We start from the raw sequence: 19,215 nt of genomic DNA, 5'->3' as shown, positions 1-19,215 counted from the left end.
GAGACACGGCCCTCCACCTCGGTGATCCGGGCCACTGCATTCCTGAGATCTTGTCTTATGAAGCCCATGTCTTCCCTCACTTGCCCAATTTTAGTTTCTACTGCCAGCTGTGATGTTTGGTTTTCCTGCAGGTTAGCATTTACTCCGTCTGTAGGGGGCCGGGGGGGGCGTCACCTGATGGTGCACCGCCGCCGCTCCGGTAGGCCGCTGGCGTGGTAAACTGGTCAATTTTCTGCTGAGATGCTGGTGGCTGCTTGGTTGTTCTGTCTTTCCCCATGTGTCCTCCGGAGAGGGCTCTGCGGCCACTGGGCGACCACAGGGGCCCCGGGTGTCAACCGGTTGTTATGTGACAAGATAGCAGCTGTCTGGACCACCCACCGTTCAGTCGGGCAGCGCCTCCAGAGGGGATGTCAAGACACCAGGCACTCCCATCAGGTCAGGGGGGCAGCCGCATCGGTCTCGCAAGGCAGTTCCAGCTTCTCTCGGCCACAGGGGGAACCCCGTGGGTCATCCACAGCCCACAAGTCTCAGTCTCCTGCTACCCTAGGGGTCCTGTCCCTCCCCCCCAGACCAGTCAACCTCACTTTTCTTTTCTTTATCTTTTTTTTTTTCACCCCCTTGTATGCTACGGAGGGGGTTGCTGGTCCCAGTCTTGTGCCACCCAGAGCACAGCCCTGAGGGTAGACCACGTCTTCGGCCCCATGTCGAGGCCTCAATTCCGGTCAGAACCGGGGGGTGAGCCCGGTCCCGATGGTTCTTCCCCACCCCAGCACTCCCAGCGGCAAGGGGAGATCTCCGGCGCGCCTCGGCCCTACGCCGCTCTGAGGAACACCCTCGGTCGTCTCTGCACGGCCCCTCTGCTTCGCCCGCCGGGTCAGGGCGGCACCGCGCGGGAGAGGCCACCCGTGACTGGTCTCCTCTTTCCTGGGCGCAGAGGCCCACGTCCCTTGCCCGAAGAGGTCACAAGTCTCTGGGGGGGCGCCCTCGGGTTTTCATTCGGGACTCTGCTCCAGCCGGTCCCGAAGCATCGAGGGGCAGGGCCCCGCCGCGGTAACCAGGGGTCCAGCGAACGGTCGCTGCTCCTTGTTTCGTGCCGGTTCGGCAGAGGGGCTCCTGCCCAGCTGCAGCGATGGCGCAAGCACGTCTCTCCGGTGCTTCCGCTCAGCAGCACGTTCAGGCAGGGCCCGTACCATGGCGCAGACAATGCCGGTCGGCCCCGGCCTAGGTCGCCGTATTGGCCGCGGATCGGCACAAAGTTTATGGGGCGCGTGGGCCCTCTAGCGTGGTGATCTGCATCTCCTCGGAGGCGTCTCAGGACAGGGTATCTATAGCGCACTCGCACCCAAGGGAGCAGAACCAGGGATGGCAGCTATTTTGGGCGGATGATCGATGGGTCCAGAGCACTCTCAAAGTGCGACCGCCATCTTGACGCCCGAAGCCACGCCCCTGCTTTATACACACTTGCCACATTGTTCAGACTCTGTTACATCTTGATTCACTACCTTGTTTTTAAAAGGCACGTGGGTTACTCCTGGTTATATTGCTGAATTTGCGGCAGAGTATAGTTCCCTGAACTATCTGTCCAACCCGAGAATGTCAGTTTCTCGCCATTCCAGTATTATATGTCTAGGACACAATTACACTCTTCCCCACGTTTTGTTGCATTGTAACGCCACCCCTATATGTTTATATTGTTCACTGATCTTCCTAAGGTTCCTAAAAACCTCAAAAACTCACTGTAATAAAAACACGTGGTATAGTGTTTGTGTCAATCACAACAAGGTATTTTGGACATAGAAAGGCACACTTAAATGCATGGTGCTTGGTTTTGTATATTAGCCTAGGCCAGTTAATATCCAGATGCTCATTCCTGATATTATATTCTGCTCCTTGTCTATATGAAGTCTACTACATGCAGGGGATGCCAAGCCTGATGTTCACTTTATAGGTTTATGGAGGTTTTCCATGTGCAATACCTAGTGGTAACAAGCGTTGGCAAGGCCATTAAGGTTTGCCTATGCAAAATCTATTGTTTTTGTCAATGCTTGTGTTACTGTTGTTTTAGAGTCCTAGGGGGTGGCGGGTTAAGACAGCCAATGAATGGGGAAGGCGGAACTGCCAACCTTGGAACTGGAAAAACAGGTTTGAGTCTCAGCTCAACATCCTGTGATCCTGGGCAAATCACTTAATACCTTGTGTGCAATAGGACAAAAAAACACAAAATGAATGGTTTCTATGTGTAATGTAAATGGTGCTTATGTACTCTACCCTCATGGACACAAATGAGGGGTGCGGGAGGTGGCTGAGACAAGGGGTTGGGTAAAACAACAGAGTAGTGAGGAGGATGTGGTGGGTTAAAAGCAATGGGAGGTGAGTTACACTGGGAGAAGAGAAGACGCCCAACATATATACTGACAAGGCTCACAGATACTTCACTAGGACTCACTAACATTACGACAGGGCTCAAAGATACCGCAACAGGGATTGGTGATACGGAGATAAGGCACACAGACATTCGAATAAGACTCATAGATGCTTCGATACGGCTTCATGAAAGGGCTGACAGACCCAAGAAGAGGGCTCAGACTACCTACACTGGGATCAGGCAAGCAGCCTTTGCTGATTTAATCTACGGGCTCTTTCACTTTGCACCGGCACTTTGAGGAGTCCAGTGGTAAATATGGAACTTTGAATTAAAAAAATAATGCACCCAGTTTTGGCAAAAATGGCTGATAGCTATTTTAAAAGTGGACATAGGGCAAAAATCAACAGTTCCTGGTAGAAGTAACTATTGGTTAGTGTTGTCAGGTAAGTAAAGCACTTACAAGTTCAGTCTCCTGGGCATAGGCAGCCCACCGTTGGTGGGTTCAAGTCAACCCTAAACACCCAGCAACACAGGGCTGGTCAGGTGCAGAGGTCAAAGTAGGGCCCAAATAGCATAGGTGCCTGTGGAGAAAAGGGGTGCTCCAGTTCCAGTCTTTTAGCATCCTCGGGGAGCAGACCAGGGGCGTTTTGTAGAACACGGGGGGGGTCCCAAACAAGCCCACAAAATACACCCTCAGCGGCACAGGGGCGGCTGGGTGCACGGTGCAAAGTCGGTGTCTGGTTGTAGATAGGAATCAATGGTGGTACCCGGGGTCACTCTGGCAATGCAGGCAGGGCACAGGGTGGCTTCTCGGGCCAGCCACCGACTGGGCTAGGATGAGCACCTCCTGCCGGTCACTCCTGCACCAGTAGTTGGTTTCTCTTGGTCTTGGGGGCTGCGGGTGCAGTACTTCTTCCAGGCGTCGGTTTCCTTTGTTACTGGGCAGTTGTGGCCAGGGGAGCCTCTGGATCCTCTTAGCAGGCGTCGCTGTGGGGGTGCAGGGAGGTCGACTCGGGGTGTCCACATCGTCTGAGTCGCCTGGGGTCCTCTCGGCGGTGTTGGTTCTTCATGACATGAGCCGGGGGCGTCGGGTGCAGTGTGTGAAGAGACACACTTCTGGAGTGAGGCTGTAGTCACTTTAAAGATGGTTTTTTTGTTGCAGTTTCGGACAGAGCCGCTGTCTTCTGGAGTTTCTTGGTCCTTTAGGTGCAGGTCAGTCCTCTGAGTCTTTAACCGTCGCTGGTCCTGCTGGATGCGTCGCTGTGAAGGTTCTCTGAGTCTGGAGACAGGCCGGTAGGACTGGGGTCAAATCTGATGTCGTCTCTGCTGGGCTTTCAGGTCAGCAGTCCTTCTTGTTTCAGGTTGCAGGAATCTGTTTTCCTGAGTTCAGGGTCACCCCTAAATACTCAATTTAGGGGTGTGTTTAGGGCTGGAGGGCAGTAGCCAATGGCTACTGTCCCTGAGGGTGGCTACACCCTCCTTGTGCCTCCTACCTGTGGGGAGTGGGGGCACATCCCTAATCCTACTGGGGGAAATCCTCCAAAGCAAGATGGAGGATTTTTTAAGGCAGGGGTCACCTCCGCTCAGGACACCTTATGGGCTGTCCTGGCTGGAGGGGTGACTCCTTTTTGTTTTTCTCATTATCTCTTCTGGACATGCCGGCAAAAGTGGGGATGTGTCCGGGGTGTGGGCATCTCCACTAGCTGGAGTGCCTTGGGGTGTTGTAACACGAAGTCTGAGCCTTTGATGCTCACTGCTAGGTGTTGGAGTTCTTGCAAGGGGGGAGAAGTGAAGCACCTCCACCCAGTGCAGGCTTTGTTTCTGGCCCCAGAGAGCACAAGGACCCTCACCCCAGGGGGACCGAAACTCATCTCAGTGGCAGGCTTTCACAGACCAGTCAGTCCTGCACTGAAGGAATGGGTAAAATACAGGGTGCATTTTTTTTTTTAATAAATCCAGCACTGGCATCAGTGTGGGTTTATTATTCTGAGAAGTTTGATACTAATCTTCCCAGTGTTCAGTGTAGCCATTATGGAACTGAGGAGTTTGTTTTGAACAACTCCCAGACCATGTACTTAATATGGCCACACTTTACTTACAATGTCTAAGAATAGATTGAGACACTGTAGGGGCATATTGCTCATGCAGCTATGCTCTCACCTGTGGTATAGTGCACCCTGCCTTAGGGCTTTAAGGCCTGCTTGAGGGGTGACCTACCTATGCCACAGGCAGTATTTTGTGTGCATGGCAACCTGAGGGGGATGCCATATCGACTTTGCCTTTTTCTCCCCACCAACGCACACAATCTGTAATGGCAGTGTGCATGTGTTTGGTGAGGGGTCCCTTAGGGTGGCACAACACATGCTGCAGCCATTAGGGACCTTCCCTGGTCACAGGGCCCTTGGTACTACTGGTACCTTTTACAAGGGACTTATCTGTGTGCCAGGGATGTGCCAATTGTGGAACAATGGTACATTTTTAGTGAAAGAACACTGGTGCTGGGGCCTGGTTAGCAGGGTCTCAGCACACTTCTTAGTCAAGTCTGCATCAATATCAGCCAAAAAGTGGGGGGTAACTGAAACAGGCAGCCATTTTCCTACACCTCAACACTGCTCTGCACAGCTGTTTGCTAGTGAACATATCTGTCACTATGGTTATTAATGTTCAAAGTTCTCAAGCGTCACACATTTACGATGTCATTTATTTCACACAAGGACATCTAAAGCCACACTATCATTTCCTCAAATGTTATGTTACATGATGCTATAATATCTCAATAATCATAACCTCAGGGATAAATAAATACCTTATGACTCTTCAGCCAGCAATCCTTTAATCATAGTTTAACTGCCTTTAATAGGCTTACACGTCCTTTAATATCCCAAAGTATTTGAAAGTTTGTGAAAAAACAAGAGTTTCTCAACCACTTATTGATCAATTCAGTATGTGTCTGATAATATTTCAAAGGAGTCTACAGAATTCATGATTTTCGTATAATTACATTATGCGAGTTCCTGTATTACAAAAGTAAGAACAATGGTGTGGCACGTCTTGCTGTGCTGCTGAATTTACACTAATAGACAGTTCCAAGGCCAGAATACTTGGCTCCGGATGGCACTTTCAAGCACTTGCCTTCTAGGAGCCTTCATTTTCCAGTGGCACCCACATGAGTGGCGAGCCTACTATTCCAGGTATGGCGGTGGCCGAAGACAAGATTGGACAGCAGTAACCACAGTATATTAAAGAGAAGTGGCGGAGAGCCACTGGGCGCCTCGTGGAAGTGAGGCATACTGCCTCAAAGTTGAAGCAGCGTGTCTGTTGGCTGCCCAACTGAGGTTCTCTCTTTCTCCCCCCACACCCCCGCCCCACTTTCTTGAATGCCTCTTGGTTGACGAAAGGCAAGGGATGCACCAAAATAAGAAACTTGAGGCAGCTGCAACACCACTGCGCTGGGGAATAGACTTTAGTGCTTCTGGGTCTCTGTGACCTAAGTACAGGCAGGAAGTGCTATTAAGTGCCAATTTCATCTTAGAGGAATGGGAACCTTAGCTACGGTCACAGTGCCTCTCACTCACAAAGTAACACGTGGTGCAGGTGCGCATCATTTCAGCCTGCAGAGAAAAGGTGTCACTACACAAAGGCAACAGAGGTCACAGCATGGATATGGCAACCCGGTAATTTTGGCTGCTTCGGACTTGAGTGATTCTTTGGATTTGTCAAATATGCAAAGCAAGAATGCAGTACCATCCTCGAATGCTGTTTTATGCTAAGGCCAGGGTACAGAGATAGCACCTGGACCAGGTCTGCCCAGCTCAAGCTCCAGGTCTGGCGACATAAAGGTGGACAACTGCACCTAGTTAGATAAACTGGAGGGGGGGGGGGGGGCACAAGAGATAATCAGGCCAGCAGGGAGCATGGAAGGCATGGACAAGTAGTGCAAGCTTTACCCGCTGTTTTCCAAAATTCATAAGACTTGCAGAGAGTCTGTGGCGTAAGAGTCTGTAGCTAGCAATGAGCCTGATAAATCTACTCCAAAACTCGTGTTGGCACCTTTAGGCAAAGAAGTGCAAATCCTTGCTCAGGCCTCCTCACAGTCTTCAATCCACTCAGTACAAGACCCAGCTTCTTCTCTGCCCAGGCCTTCATCAAAATTACAGCACGATTGCGACAAGCATGCACTCACCACCTCAGACTGGGAAAGAAACTGATATGAGCATTGTCTCAACTTTGTTGCCTATGCACAGTCCCGGTTCAATTGATGCAAGTCACCCTATAGCACGTCAGTTCCAATCCCTGATAGAAATCATCCTGGGAGAAATTAGAGACTTTAAGGTGTCACAGGCTCAAGAAATTGCAGTGCTTCATCCGAGATTAGATCAAATAGATGAGATCATGCAACAGGTACAAAATTGATAAAATGGAAGATTGCACTTGCATTTTGTGGAGATCCCGGAGGGGGCTGAAAATATAGGGGGCTGCGAGGGCTCTTTCCAATTCATGGAAACACAGGATTAAAAAACACATCCTTGAAAATGCCCCTGTGGATCTTACCAATATGTAGGCCCACTGGGTCCCTGTTCAACGCAAAGTATCCCCGAGCGATGATTATCAGCTTCACAGATTATTGCTTTGAAGGTGATATTCTTACCAGAGCAATCCTAAAGAAGTTCTTCCTATTGCCGGATAAAACACAGATTGGGGTTTTCTTGGACAGGTCTGCGGTGTCAGCTCGCCAACAGAGAGACTTCTTAGTGCTGATTTGTCAATTTAAAACAGCTGAAGCACAGGATTCAATAGTCCACCAATCCAAACAGAAAAATTTAAGGGGCAATTTTACTTGTGTTACACTAGAAGGGGTGCAAAATGTTTTCCAGAAATAGCTATGCAGGCGCTGGGCAATGTGAGGGTTTAATAGACTAGTTTTCCTTGCTAATTAGCTACAAGATTTGCACCATTTTATATTCTCATGCTGACAGGAAGTTTTTCAGCACTTAGCACACTGCCTCTTGTACCTAGCACTTTGTATTTCTTGATATTTTAGTATCTAGTCTCGATCTGCCTAAAAACCTTGCACTTAACACTTTCTTATACTTTGTAGATCTGTTATGCTGCTGTAAAAACTACTTGCACTTAGGCACTTTCTTCTTCCGAAATATAGATGATATGAGTCTTGGTGGTCCTGGCTCGTTATGGTGCAAGCCTTCTGTTGAGGTCATGTTGTTCACCCCCTGGATGTGTAGATCCGTTTGAAAAAGATGGAGTGCTTCGAGGTCAGTGGGCATAAGTAGGCAGGCGTCTCCTGTTTTTCCCCCAGAAGCGTTCTTTTAGTAAGACTAAGGCATCCTGTCAGCTTTCAGATGGGGAAAGGGTCACTAGTAGCGTTTGCAGGTGCAACAACAGGGCATCCTAGAAATCTGGTCAGGCTGATGGGGGAGGACGGTGGGCATATCTCCCTTTCGGATTTGGTGAAGGTGTTGGGGACAGGGTGGGTCACAAGCACTCCAATTGCTCCTGAATTTCTGTGTCAGTTTTTATGATCTTGCGACTCCTGTGTATCTCACGACAATTGAAACCACATCCTTTCTGTGATGTAACAAGACAGCAGCAAGGAATAGCAAATAATCTTGCAGTTGCAGCCAGAGGTACGATAGCGAGACACCAGTTGTGTTCCTTGAAACACAGGTAATTTTAGCAGATCACCACCTGCAGGATTGAAATCGAGGCTCTGTCCCTCCATGTAAGTGCCATTTGGGTCCACCGTTACAAATTACAATCTGCATCGCCACCCACCATTGCACAATCTCCTGTGATCTGATCTAATTCCTAATCTGGCCTCCAAGCTGCTGTTTAAGGTGTGCCGGAGATTATTCTGAGAGGTGAGGTGGCTTGAGAAACGCAATCATAAACTCAATTGGTTTATTTCATGCCAGGCATAGTCTTTTGGAGCTCTCTTTGGATGCCAAGAGCGTCTCATCCTTTAGGTCTTAGCTATAGGACATGTGGTGTGCAATACGATGGTGAACATCTATTGTGCATGCATATTGTGGAGTTCCTGCATACCATCAATGATAATGCAAAGACTGTCTGGTTTCTAGATTATTTCAAGTTTAAAAATGTTTATTCTATTTAGGAGGCTTGTGGTTGAATCCTGATGCAGGTGGTGTTTTTTGCATTGACCCCTAGTACTGATACCGAACCAGACACTGCTCAGTTGCCTTTGTTACCAACAAAAGCAACAGTTGCCTTAATCCTAATGAGGAAACCACTAGAGATAAAGGTCTCTCAATCCTTGCAAGGCAATTCTTGTTCTCATTTTGGACATGTAGTTTGCTGTTGGGAGCGATGTACTCATACTTGTGGTTCCACATTTCAGGCTGCACCAGGGAATTAGTCAGCAATAGCATCAAACACATTATCGTTAGAAGAATCAAGATAAGCTGACAGAAATATTCAGGTTGGTGCATGACCAGATCAGAAGAACGTAAGCGTACGTCTACCTTTTCAGGAACAACATCCATATTTGGTACTGTCCACAGATTTGTTGCTTGCCAACTGTGAACTTGAGTGGCTTACCAGAGGAGGTCATGATACAAAGAAGGACAGAGACCTAAGCATAAATGTTCTGGATTTTCTTGCTGTGCGACTGTGCTTTCTAGTTATACCACTAAATAAACATGCATGGTCATCGCCAATAGTAAAGTAAATGCTTTATATTTAAGAAGAAAGTGAGCACAAGGTTTGCAGCCCTAAAAATGGAGAAAGACTTGATGGGCTTGGACCATCCGGAACAAAATAAATGTGATTGCTGAATGTCTTCCACGAGTGGAAATGCAGTAGAAAAATACCCATCTCAAGGGTTAAAAGAGGAGTCTCCTACATGGATACTAGACTTCACAGGAACTCTTCAGAACATGGGGAACACCTCATCTGGATCTCTTCATCAGAATTCCAAATGATGGACATTTACAGGTAGATGGACTGTGCCGAAAGGGTTTAAAGGAGTGGGTTAGATTGGTGTGTCTTAGATTCCATTATCAAGGACATTTGTCTCGCATTTATATATATATTTTATATATTAACTACAAATCATTACCACAGTTTTTGTTATCAGATTTCAGTATTCCAATAACCTTCAACCCTAAAATACTTTTTATAATTGGAAAAGGTACCTCTTATCTTTTGAAATAACATAACCCCATAACATCTCCCATTTAATTAATACATGTTAAAAATAATTATGCATAAGAAATTAAATGAAATTTATGTTTATAAAGCGCTTGCTTGCCCGGAGGCGTCTTGGCGCTGCCACTACCTAAGAATTAATTTTTTGATAAAGTATTTTTATTGTTTTTTCTGAACTCAAACGAATAAGATGATACATCATTTACATATGGTGCCAACCGGGCACACAACATAGCTCAGATCCCTTGTTCCAGCGACATGTTCTCAGCTTACAACAGACAGAGAGGATATTTGTACGCAAATCCATTAGACAGGCCCTGGTGAGTTTTGAGGTGATCTATAAGGGTTGCGCCAGAGGGGGAGCTGAATCGACCCTCAGGGGGGAGGCAGCCTCTGTGACGTAGGGCAGGCACTCGTAGCGGCCTCCCACCGTCCCCATATCCTGTAGTATTTATTCGGACAACCTCTAGCCTCATATACCAATTTTTCCCGGCTAGCACACCAATCCATTCCCCGCCTCCACTTAGTCAGGGCCGGGGCCCCTTTGGCTTTCCAGTTCGCCATTATATCTCTCTTGGCCACCAAGGATGCCACCCCCAAGAGGGTCCTATCTGGTCTTCTCAACCCAGCGTCTCCCATGATTCCCAGTAGCACAGACAACAGTGATTTCTCTATGTCTACCTGCAGGACCCCAGAGACCTCGTTTAACACCGCCCTCCAATAAATGGCTATGACTGGACATGACCAAACCATATGAAAGAAGTCGGCAGAGGGGTCTAGGCATCGCGGGCAATCAGGTGTAGCTCGGAGGCCCGCTCTATGTAGTTTAGTAGGTGTTAGGTATGCTACGTGGAGGTAATATGTCTAATTGCCGAAAACGGGAGGCCATCGTAAGGGAGCGGGGTGCCATCAGTGCTTTGCCCCAATCCACCTCCTCTATGGGGCCCACCCATCCCTCCCATTTTCGGCGGAGCCCTTCCAGGGAGAGCGCTGTGTTGGACACCAGGGCGCGGTATATCTGGGAGACGCCCCCTTTGCCCAGACTCCCCATTAGTGCCTTTGCCTCCATCGGGCTGTATTCTGGTAATGTGGTCCCTGTCTGTACGTGTGAATGTAAGGCATGACGAAGTTGGAGATATTTATGGAACTGTGTCCTGTTTAGTGAAAATAAATTCTGAAGCTCCTCAAAGGACCGCATATGTGTCCCATTCCAAATGTCACCTAATGTGGATATGCCAATGATGTCCCATCTATGGAATCCCTCTAGGCCCGTGACTTCTTCCAGCTGTTTTCCGTGCCACAGCGGGGTCTGTTGGGTGAGACGTCCCCACCATCCCGTCACCTTTTGAGCCGCCCGCCATCCCATTAGGACCACCTTGGTTATGTCTGGGGTATTTTGTGAGATCGGGCCCCCATATAGGGCGTCCAAGATCCTTGGGTAAGACAGTGTGAAGTTCTAGGCGGTATGCCGGGTCCGACCATCCGCCCCTCATCCAATCGTTAATTACATGTAGTTGCATTGCGAGGTGGTATTGGTAAATGTTGGACATGCCCAGACCCCCATCTTGGACGTCCCTCTGACAGGTGACCAGCGCCAGTCGTGGACGCACACCATTCCATATAAACTGGCGTGCTAGTGTGTCCATTTCCTTAAACCATCTCTTTGGGATGGGGTGTGGGAAGTTCTGTAATAGGTAAAGAAGTCTGGGAAGGACCATCATCTTAAATAACGCTATTTTGCCTAGAAGGTTAAGGGGAAGCGCTTTCCAACGTTGGAGGTCAGTCTTAATTCTCCTGACTGAGGGTGTTATGTTGAGTTCCCAGGTTAATTCAGGGAGTAGGGAGATATGTATTCCTAGGTATTTAAAGCTATTTCTTTTCACTGGGATAGTATGTTGCCAATCCACACAGTCTCGTGAGCGGTGAAGAGGAACCAGCAATGATTTACTATGATTTAGGATCAGTCCGGAGGCCTCCGCGAAGAGGTTCAGTATGTATAGAACGCGGGGGCCACTTGTGGCTGGGTTGGAGATGTATAACAAGACGTCGTCCGCGTAAAGTGCCACTCGATCCTCTGTGCATGGGGGCCAGGACCAACCCTCAATCAGGGGATCCCCGCGTAACAATATCGCCAGTGGCTCAATCATTAAGGCAAAGAGCAGAGGGGATAGAGGGCATCCCTGTCGGGTGCCATGGCTGATGGGGAACAGATCAGAGACCACACCGCTCACCTGTACTCGGGCCGTCGGATTGGTGTAAAGCAGTTTCACCAGTCCACGGAATTTAGTTCCAAGCCCATTTCTTTGCAGAACCTGGTCCAGATAAGACTAATCCACTGTATCAAAGGCTTTCTCAAAATCGAGTAGGAGTAATGCTAAGGGATTATGTGATCGGGTCCTGCGATGTGCTAGGACCAAGTGCAGCCGTCTAATACAGTGCCTTGTGCCACGGGTGGGCATAAAGCCACACTGGTCAGGGTGTACCAGTGAGGACATGACTTCTTTCAGTCTAGCTGCCAGGATCGAAGACAGTACTTTGATCTCCATATTCAGGAGAGAAATGGGCTGGTACGCCGAGCAGTATTTTGACGGAGGTTGCGTCTTAGGGATTACCACAATAGTGGCCTGGTCAATCCCATCAGGGAAGCGACCTTGTTTTTCAGCTTCTATGTACATTTCAAGCAGGTGGGGGGTTAGGATGTCGCCACATTTGGTATACAACTCTGCCGGGAACCCTTCCGGTCCTGGGGTTTTGCCCGATGCCAGGCATGCGATTGCGTTGGTGATCTCAGGGAGAGTGAGGGCTTCATCTAATCTATTCCTTGTCTCTGGGGAGACTCTGGGAAGGGTTATTTCGTTTAGGAGAGGAGATTCTTTCTCCGGACTGGGCCGAGGGTGTTTGCATATAGGCGAGCGTAGTATAAGGCAAAGCTTCGTGCGATTTCAGTAGGAGTCTTATCAAGGGAGCCTGAGTCATCCATGATTTCGGGAATGACTCTATTGGCTAGAGGGCGAGTAGCCAGCCAGTGTAAGAGTTTCCCATTCTTGTCTCCCCATCCATATACTCGGGCAGCTGAGGCCCTCCACATATGTTTAGCTGATTTTAACACTAAGTGTTTGATTTCATCTCTCACGATGGTGAGGTGCCTCAGAGTGGAGGCTGATTTAGAATATCCATACTGTCGCTCCAGGTTTAACGCCTTAGCCTCTAGAGCAGAAAGTTGCGAGTTGCAGGCGCGTTCGCGGACACGAAGAAGGTGTTTAGCGTGCCCTCTCAGCGTGGCCTTACACGCAGCCCAAAGTGTGCCAGGGGATCGGACTGAACCCAGGTTCTTTTCAAAGTAGAGAGTCAGGTGGTCCCTGACCTCAAGGGTGTAGTCATTGTCTTGCAGGCACCATGCATTAAGACGCCAAACCGGTCGTCTGGCGGGGTCCACCCCTCCCAGTCGAACCCTCACTGGGGCGTGGTCGGAGACTCCACGTGGTAGTATTTCCGCTCCTGTGACTCTGGAGACGTCAAGGGCGGGCATAAATACAAGGTCAATTCTGGATTGTGTCGGGTGGGCGGCCGATGTGTGTGTGTGTATTGGTGTTCCCTAGGGTGCCAGGTTCTCCAAATGTCGCAAAGACCCAAACTTTCGGCCCAGCCCGTGAGACAAGACGCTCGGTTGGATCTACTGGTAGTAATCTCGCCTGATACGTCAAGGCTAGGCTCGAGAACGGCGTTGAAATCCCCCCCTATTAATGTGGAACCCTGAGGGAGCCCAGCAATTACCTGACGGAGAGAAGTTAAGAAGGCGTCAAGCCCAGCTGGAGGGGCGTATATGCACACCAGGTTTACTGGTGAAACGTAGAGTATTCCTGTGACCACTACAAATCTGCCCTGTGGGTCCAATTGCGTGGCCGTAATTACCATTGGTAGGGAACGGTGGAGCAGGATGGCTACCCCTCATGAACCTCTGGAGAAGCCAGCATGGTAGACTCTATCGTACCCTCCCCGTGTAAGCATGGGGCATCTAGTTCCTAGAAGGTTGGTCTCTTGTAGTAGGACCACAGTGGGGGAGTATCTGCGGAGGGTGCTGAATACAGCGGATCTCTTGATTTTATCTAACAGGCCATTTACGTTCCATGAGATGACCTGAGTCAGTAAGGGCCAATCGTGGGCTGCGTGAGTACTATCTTTTGCTGGATGCCTGTCTGTGAATCTTGGGATGACCGTTTCAGTTGCAACAGTGAAATATTAAAATAACAAGGTGAACTTATCAACACATTACTATCTAACCCCGGGTCAAACTCTTTACCCCCAAACCACCCCCCACCCCATACTCCCACCCCAGAAGCATCTGTCGCCCCATTACCCAACCGGAACCAAGCAGCCAGATGGACTGCTATTGGAGTGGAGTGGTGGACCCCTCCCTTTAGTCGGATCAAATGCAGTTAATGGCATTTCAGTAATTCACACAGTAGTGTGTTAAGGAGATGTAGAGCCATCTGTGGTGTCACCTCCCCTGGGCGCATGTCCAGGGCGGGCGCCTCTGCCGCATGCTCATGATCCTTCAAAGTTCGCTGGTCCTGCCTCAGCCGAGCACCGGAGACTGGCTCAGATCAGTGTCGACCGCAGCTCGAGCCGTGTCCCGAGGCCCCGGCGACCCGCCAGCGGCCCCCCCTTCCCACACACCAGAGCCCGAGGGCGTCCCACCGATCGCAGTGGCGTCCGAGTCCTTACGTCTGCCCCTTCTGGATCGAGTTCGTCGCCTGCTTCTCAGGGGCCCCCCCCCAGTGGAGGGGGCTACCTTTGTGAGGGGCCGTCCACTGGGCCCCGTCGAGCCCCGATGCCCTCTTCAGTCAGCCAGTCCCATGCTTCCTCCGGGGACTCGAAGAAGTAGGCCTTTCCGGCCATTATGACCTTGAGTCTGGCGGGGAATAGTAGCATGTAAGAGAGTTGCATTGCCCTAAGTTTTTGTTTGACATGCTCATAGGAACGGCGGCGGTTCTGTACTTCACGGGTGTAGTCAGGGAATATTAAGATCTTATGATTCTCCCACTGAAGGTTCTCGGCACACCTGGCTTGCTTAAGGATATTGTCTCGGTCCTTGAAATTAAGGAAGCGTGCAATCATGGGGCGCCTGGGGCCGCCCGGCGGCGGGCGTAGCGCAAGGGCCCTGTGGGCACGTTCAATCGCAAACCAAGATGAGAGGGTTTGATCTGGGATCCAGGTTTTGATCCACTGTTCCAGGAAGTCGGAAGGATTATCCTCCTCCGTGCCCTCCGGGAATCCAACAAAGCGCAGGTTGTTGCGTCTCGACCGATTTTCTGCATCTTCAGCACGGCGGTGCAAGTCGTTAGTTCGGGTTTGGAGTTGGGTCACTTTGGCTCTGAGATCGGATAACTCGTCTTCTGTTTGAGAGACTCGATTTTCTACCTCCGTAATACGGCCCACAGCGTTTCTGAGATCCTGCCTGATTAATCCCATGTCCTCCCGGATCTCTCCGATCCTGGTCTCCACGGCGGTCTGCGATGATTGAATCGCCTGGAGGATGGCGTTCACTCCGTCAGGAGCAGGACCTTCACTGGGTGTGTCTCCGCGGTCCCGCAGGCGCTGTGAACTGGTCAATCTTTTGCTGGGAGGCAGGGGGTTGTATGTTCGGCTTGTCCCGTCCCATCTTATTACTCGAGGAGGGAACAGAATGTTTTGTCTAGTACGAAGTTCCCTTTTGAGTTTCAAACATTCATGAAGCTCCTCGCGCCCAGGGTCCAAGAGGGATCCCTTCGGACCAGCGGGCCCCAAACGGTGCTGGATGGGCCAGGCGGGTGTTGGTTTTTTTTTTAAATAGGGTTTGGCAGATCAGAGTCAGTCTCCCCCATTAGCCGGGCCAACTCAAGATGAGAGGGGGACTCCCAAGCGCCGCGGGGCCATCCAATCAGGGCCCCTCTCTTCCGCACCGTCGCGGTCCCTCGGGATCCAGGGGGACCCCAGCACGTGGGGGCCAGCCCTCGGAGCCACCTATCTTCAGTGTCTCCGCGAAGGGCCTACTCCTTTTACAGTTGTTGGTGTCTCTCCCCGGGGCCGGTGAGTAGTCGCTGTTTACAATGCAGCCTTGTGCACGTGTTAGGGATCAGGGAGGGAGTCACTCCTTCCTTCGCCTGATTTCTATCCTGTTTCTAATCTTCAAGGGAGTTGAGGGGATGGCCCACAGGGACAATGTCTCAGGGGAATTTTCTTGGGCTGTCCGGCTCCTCATTTCTCCCCTCCCCTCCTCTTACCGGAATTGGCGCGTCTCCCGTCCGCACATGAAGAATGGGCCCGTTTCTGTGTGCCGCTGGGCCTCCGCCAGTTCCGCGGCGTAATCTTGCCGTATCCGGGCGCCCCCTCGGGCTCTGCATACGCCCCGGACTCCTTCGGGGTCGTCAAGTGCTATGTCCCCATACCGGTGCGGCGCGGCCCTCGCTCAGCGGGATGTGTTCCCCTCTCCGCAGATGCCGCTTCTCCTCTGCTGGCGGCCGTAGTCACACCGCTTTTCCTTTTTTGGCGGGGGCGCGGTAGCACGCGCCCCAGCCGGCGATAATACCGGTCCCTTTCAGCACCCACTTCAGGAGCACCAACTCACTTCTCCTCTCTCTGCCAGCCCCAGCGGGGGCCCGGATGGACGCGCCCGGGGCTCCGGGTCTCAGCCTCGCCCAGTCAACTCGAGTCCGGCCGCCATTTTGTTTTAGATTCGACAGGATACGAGGCGACTACGGGGGCCGTTCTGACCCGATCTTTCACCTCAGTTTGAAGCCCAAGGGGGAGGGAATCCACTGGGTCACTCGAGCTGGAACCATTAACCCTTCAAATCGCGGCATATTCGGGTGGATTACGGAGGGGTCCGGAGCACTCTCAGAGTGCGACCGCCATCTTGACGCCCGAAGCCACGCCCCGCCACTACCTAAGAATTTAAATGAAACAAGCTGTGGTTAAGCTGGAAGCGCAGTCAAAATGAGGAAGTCTATTGTCAAAACAGCCAAGTTTTCAGTGCTTTCCTAAACTGGTGAAGATTTGACATTTTCTTTAGCTTAAGAGGCAGAGTGTTCCAGAGTATGGCAGTGCAAATAACAGAGCTTCTGCCTCCCTGATTGGATTTCCTAAATGTAGGAACAATTAAGTTCTTAGCTGCCGATGAGCTCAAAGACCTGGAAGGAATATACCAAGAAAATTTGCGCTTGGGATAGTCAGGGCCAGGGTTGTGAAGTGCTGTGAAAGCAATGCATAAGGCCCTGAAGTCAATGTGCTTCTTTATAGGCAACCAGTGTAGCTCTTTGGGGGCCTTTGAAGCTGACTGATGCTTGGGGGTTCCTAGCAGTAGTCTGGCTGCTGCATTTTGTATGCTCTGCAATTTGTTCATGAGTCTTTGCTGCCTATTGGTGTAGAGCGCATTGCAATAAACCAATTTGAGTAGTACAAGGACAATGACAGTAGTCTTCTGCAGTCTTATGCAGCTCCTTAGAAATAAATGGAAGTATTTTTCTGAGCTTTTTCAGAACATAAAAAACAGATGTTACCATATTAACTTGGCTTTCAAAGGTTAACCAGTTGTCAAAAAGAATTCCTAAATTCCTCCATTTGCCTATGTGTAGCATACAGTTGTAGAATCTGGCTGCAGTATGATGAATGTCACTAGACACTGAGACTATGATGTGGCTGTCGTCAGCGTACTATATTCCTGAAAAACCAAGGGATTTTATAAGCCTGGCCAGAGGGGTGACATGCAAATTAAAAAAGGTGGGTCTCAAGGAAGACCCTTGTGGTACTCCACTTGGAAGGAAAACATAAATTCGTCCAAAGCAACAAATTGTTACCCTTCTGACAAAGATTGTAGGAGAGAAAGGCTCTTTCACCCAATTCCTGTGGAGTAGAGGCGGTCAATCAGAAGGTAATGGTTGACCATGTTGAGTGCTGCTGAGAGATCTAAAAGAATCAAGGCAGCACTTCCTCCTTTGTCTATGGTAGATCTTATGTCCCTAGTGCCTCAATAAAAGAGACAGTGCATATTGCACCATATAAGACAACTCTTTATTTTGGCACGCTTTAGCAAGGGTTTGAAATGTAGTGCAAAAAAAATAAAAAGCTTGCATAGATGCTGCAAATCAGTGTGCAAAATTCACATTTCATGTTAGCAAAATCTATACATTGACATCATTCACTTTATTACGAATTTGTATTGTACTGCTAAAGTGTCAATGCAGAGTGCAAAAATATATGTTCAAAATGGCATTGAAGTCACAGTATAGAGTTCAAAATTCTTGTTAAGTTGATGCATCAAAATCTTTAAGTAGAAATAATTCTCTGAACACATTATTTCACTCTTACATAGATTTTCCCCAATTCATAAATTCAGATATGTTCAGGGGATGGCAATAATCTAGGCCACTAGATCGCTTAATTTCCTAGTGATCTATCTATGTAGCCCCAGCTGTCCCAAATCTTACAATGCGTTAATAGTTTATTTGTTCAGACCTGCTTATTTCCTGTGTTTTAGACTTCGTAATGCCATATCAAATTGTGTTTGTATTCACATCATGGAAGCAGGTTATGAGGATGCAAGTAGATTTCAGAGTAACAAGCAACGTGCAGAGTTGGTGGAATGGATTTGTCAAGCAGTATTGTGCAAGCCGGATTGAACGATTCTGGAGACGTTGTATCGAGGGCATGCAGCAAACGTGCCTTGGGCCGGTGTTTTCTTTGCAGTGTCTGTTATTCTCTTCTCACCCTTTCCTGCTCTTATAGGTGAGCCCAGGAATATTCACTACACAAAGTCATAAGCTTTCTTCGTGACCGGTCTGTGCATGTGCCCCCATTGCCCCAAAGACTCTGATTCTCTTTTTCTATGCTTAAAGGTGGTAAGAGATTCTAGTCATGTAAATGTATTTGGCTGAGGGTGGCAGGTAGTGGCAGCAAATTAATGGGGCCATCAGGATTTAAGTGCCATATAGGGCAAGGGCTGGAACTAGTTGTGGAATGAGCAAATAAGAGAGGGTTGCATCCACCTACTATGTCTAATAACATCCAGCTTATGACACCTGTATAAGTATGGAATTCAGTCAAAATTAGACTGCTGGTGTCCTTGCCAAAGAGAGAGAGCAAATTATACAATATAGAGGTTGCCCGCTACATGATTCCGCTTTGTCTCACAGTAAGATGCTGTCACTGCTTCACTCTTTATTAAAGAGGTGCAAGAAATAAAAAACTGAACAAACTGAGATTGAAGGTAAAATAGAAATATAATTGGATCTAGTCGATAAGAGAATACAAGATTTAAGTATGCTGTGCAAAGAAGTGGTGTAGAGGGTCTTGGCTATGGAAGAGAGGGGTTTCTCAACTCCAGAAGGAAATGATTATGCATTATGTGTTTATGGGTTGTGCACTTGCATACAAAAACATTACATAGATTTGTGTGATGGGAACTTTTTAATGAAATTTCGGGGATATAGTTTGGCAGCATAATTTTAAATAAATCAAGCCCTGCTTTTTAATATGGAATGTTCTTGGACCCACTTTTCCCTTACTTTCCTTTTTTCTGGTTTTGCTGTTTTGTACTTATTGCCCTTACAACTTATCCAGAAGGCAGAACCGGTTCTGGTTTGCATTTCCAGGTCGCAGTGTGCCTTCATCACTGCTACTGAGGATTTATT

The 19,215-nt window shown here is 49.1% G+C and overlaps 1 protein-coding gene across 2 annotated transcripts in view; it reads left to right on the top strand.

Annotated features, from left to right (window-relative positions):
- Window positions 1-19,215, top strand: part of LOC138261138 (uncharacterized) — a 295,522-nt gene that overhangs the window by 57,759 nt on the left and 218,548 nt on the right. The gene's annotated exons all lie outside the window — the stretch shown is intronic.

This window comes from Pleurodeles waltl, chromosome 10 (assembly GCF_031143425.1).
Source record: "Pleurodeles waltl isolate 20211129_DDA chromosome 10, aPleWal1.hap1.20221129, whole genome shotgun sequence".
Taxonomy (NCBI): Eukaryota; Metazoa; Chordata; class Amphibia; order Caudata; family Salamandridae; genus Pleurodeles; species Pleurodeles waltl.
This window is presented reverse-complemented; position numbering and strand designations above follow the sequence as displayed.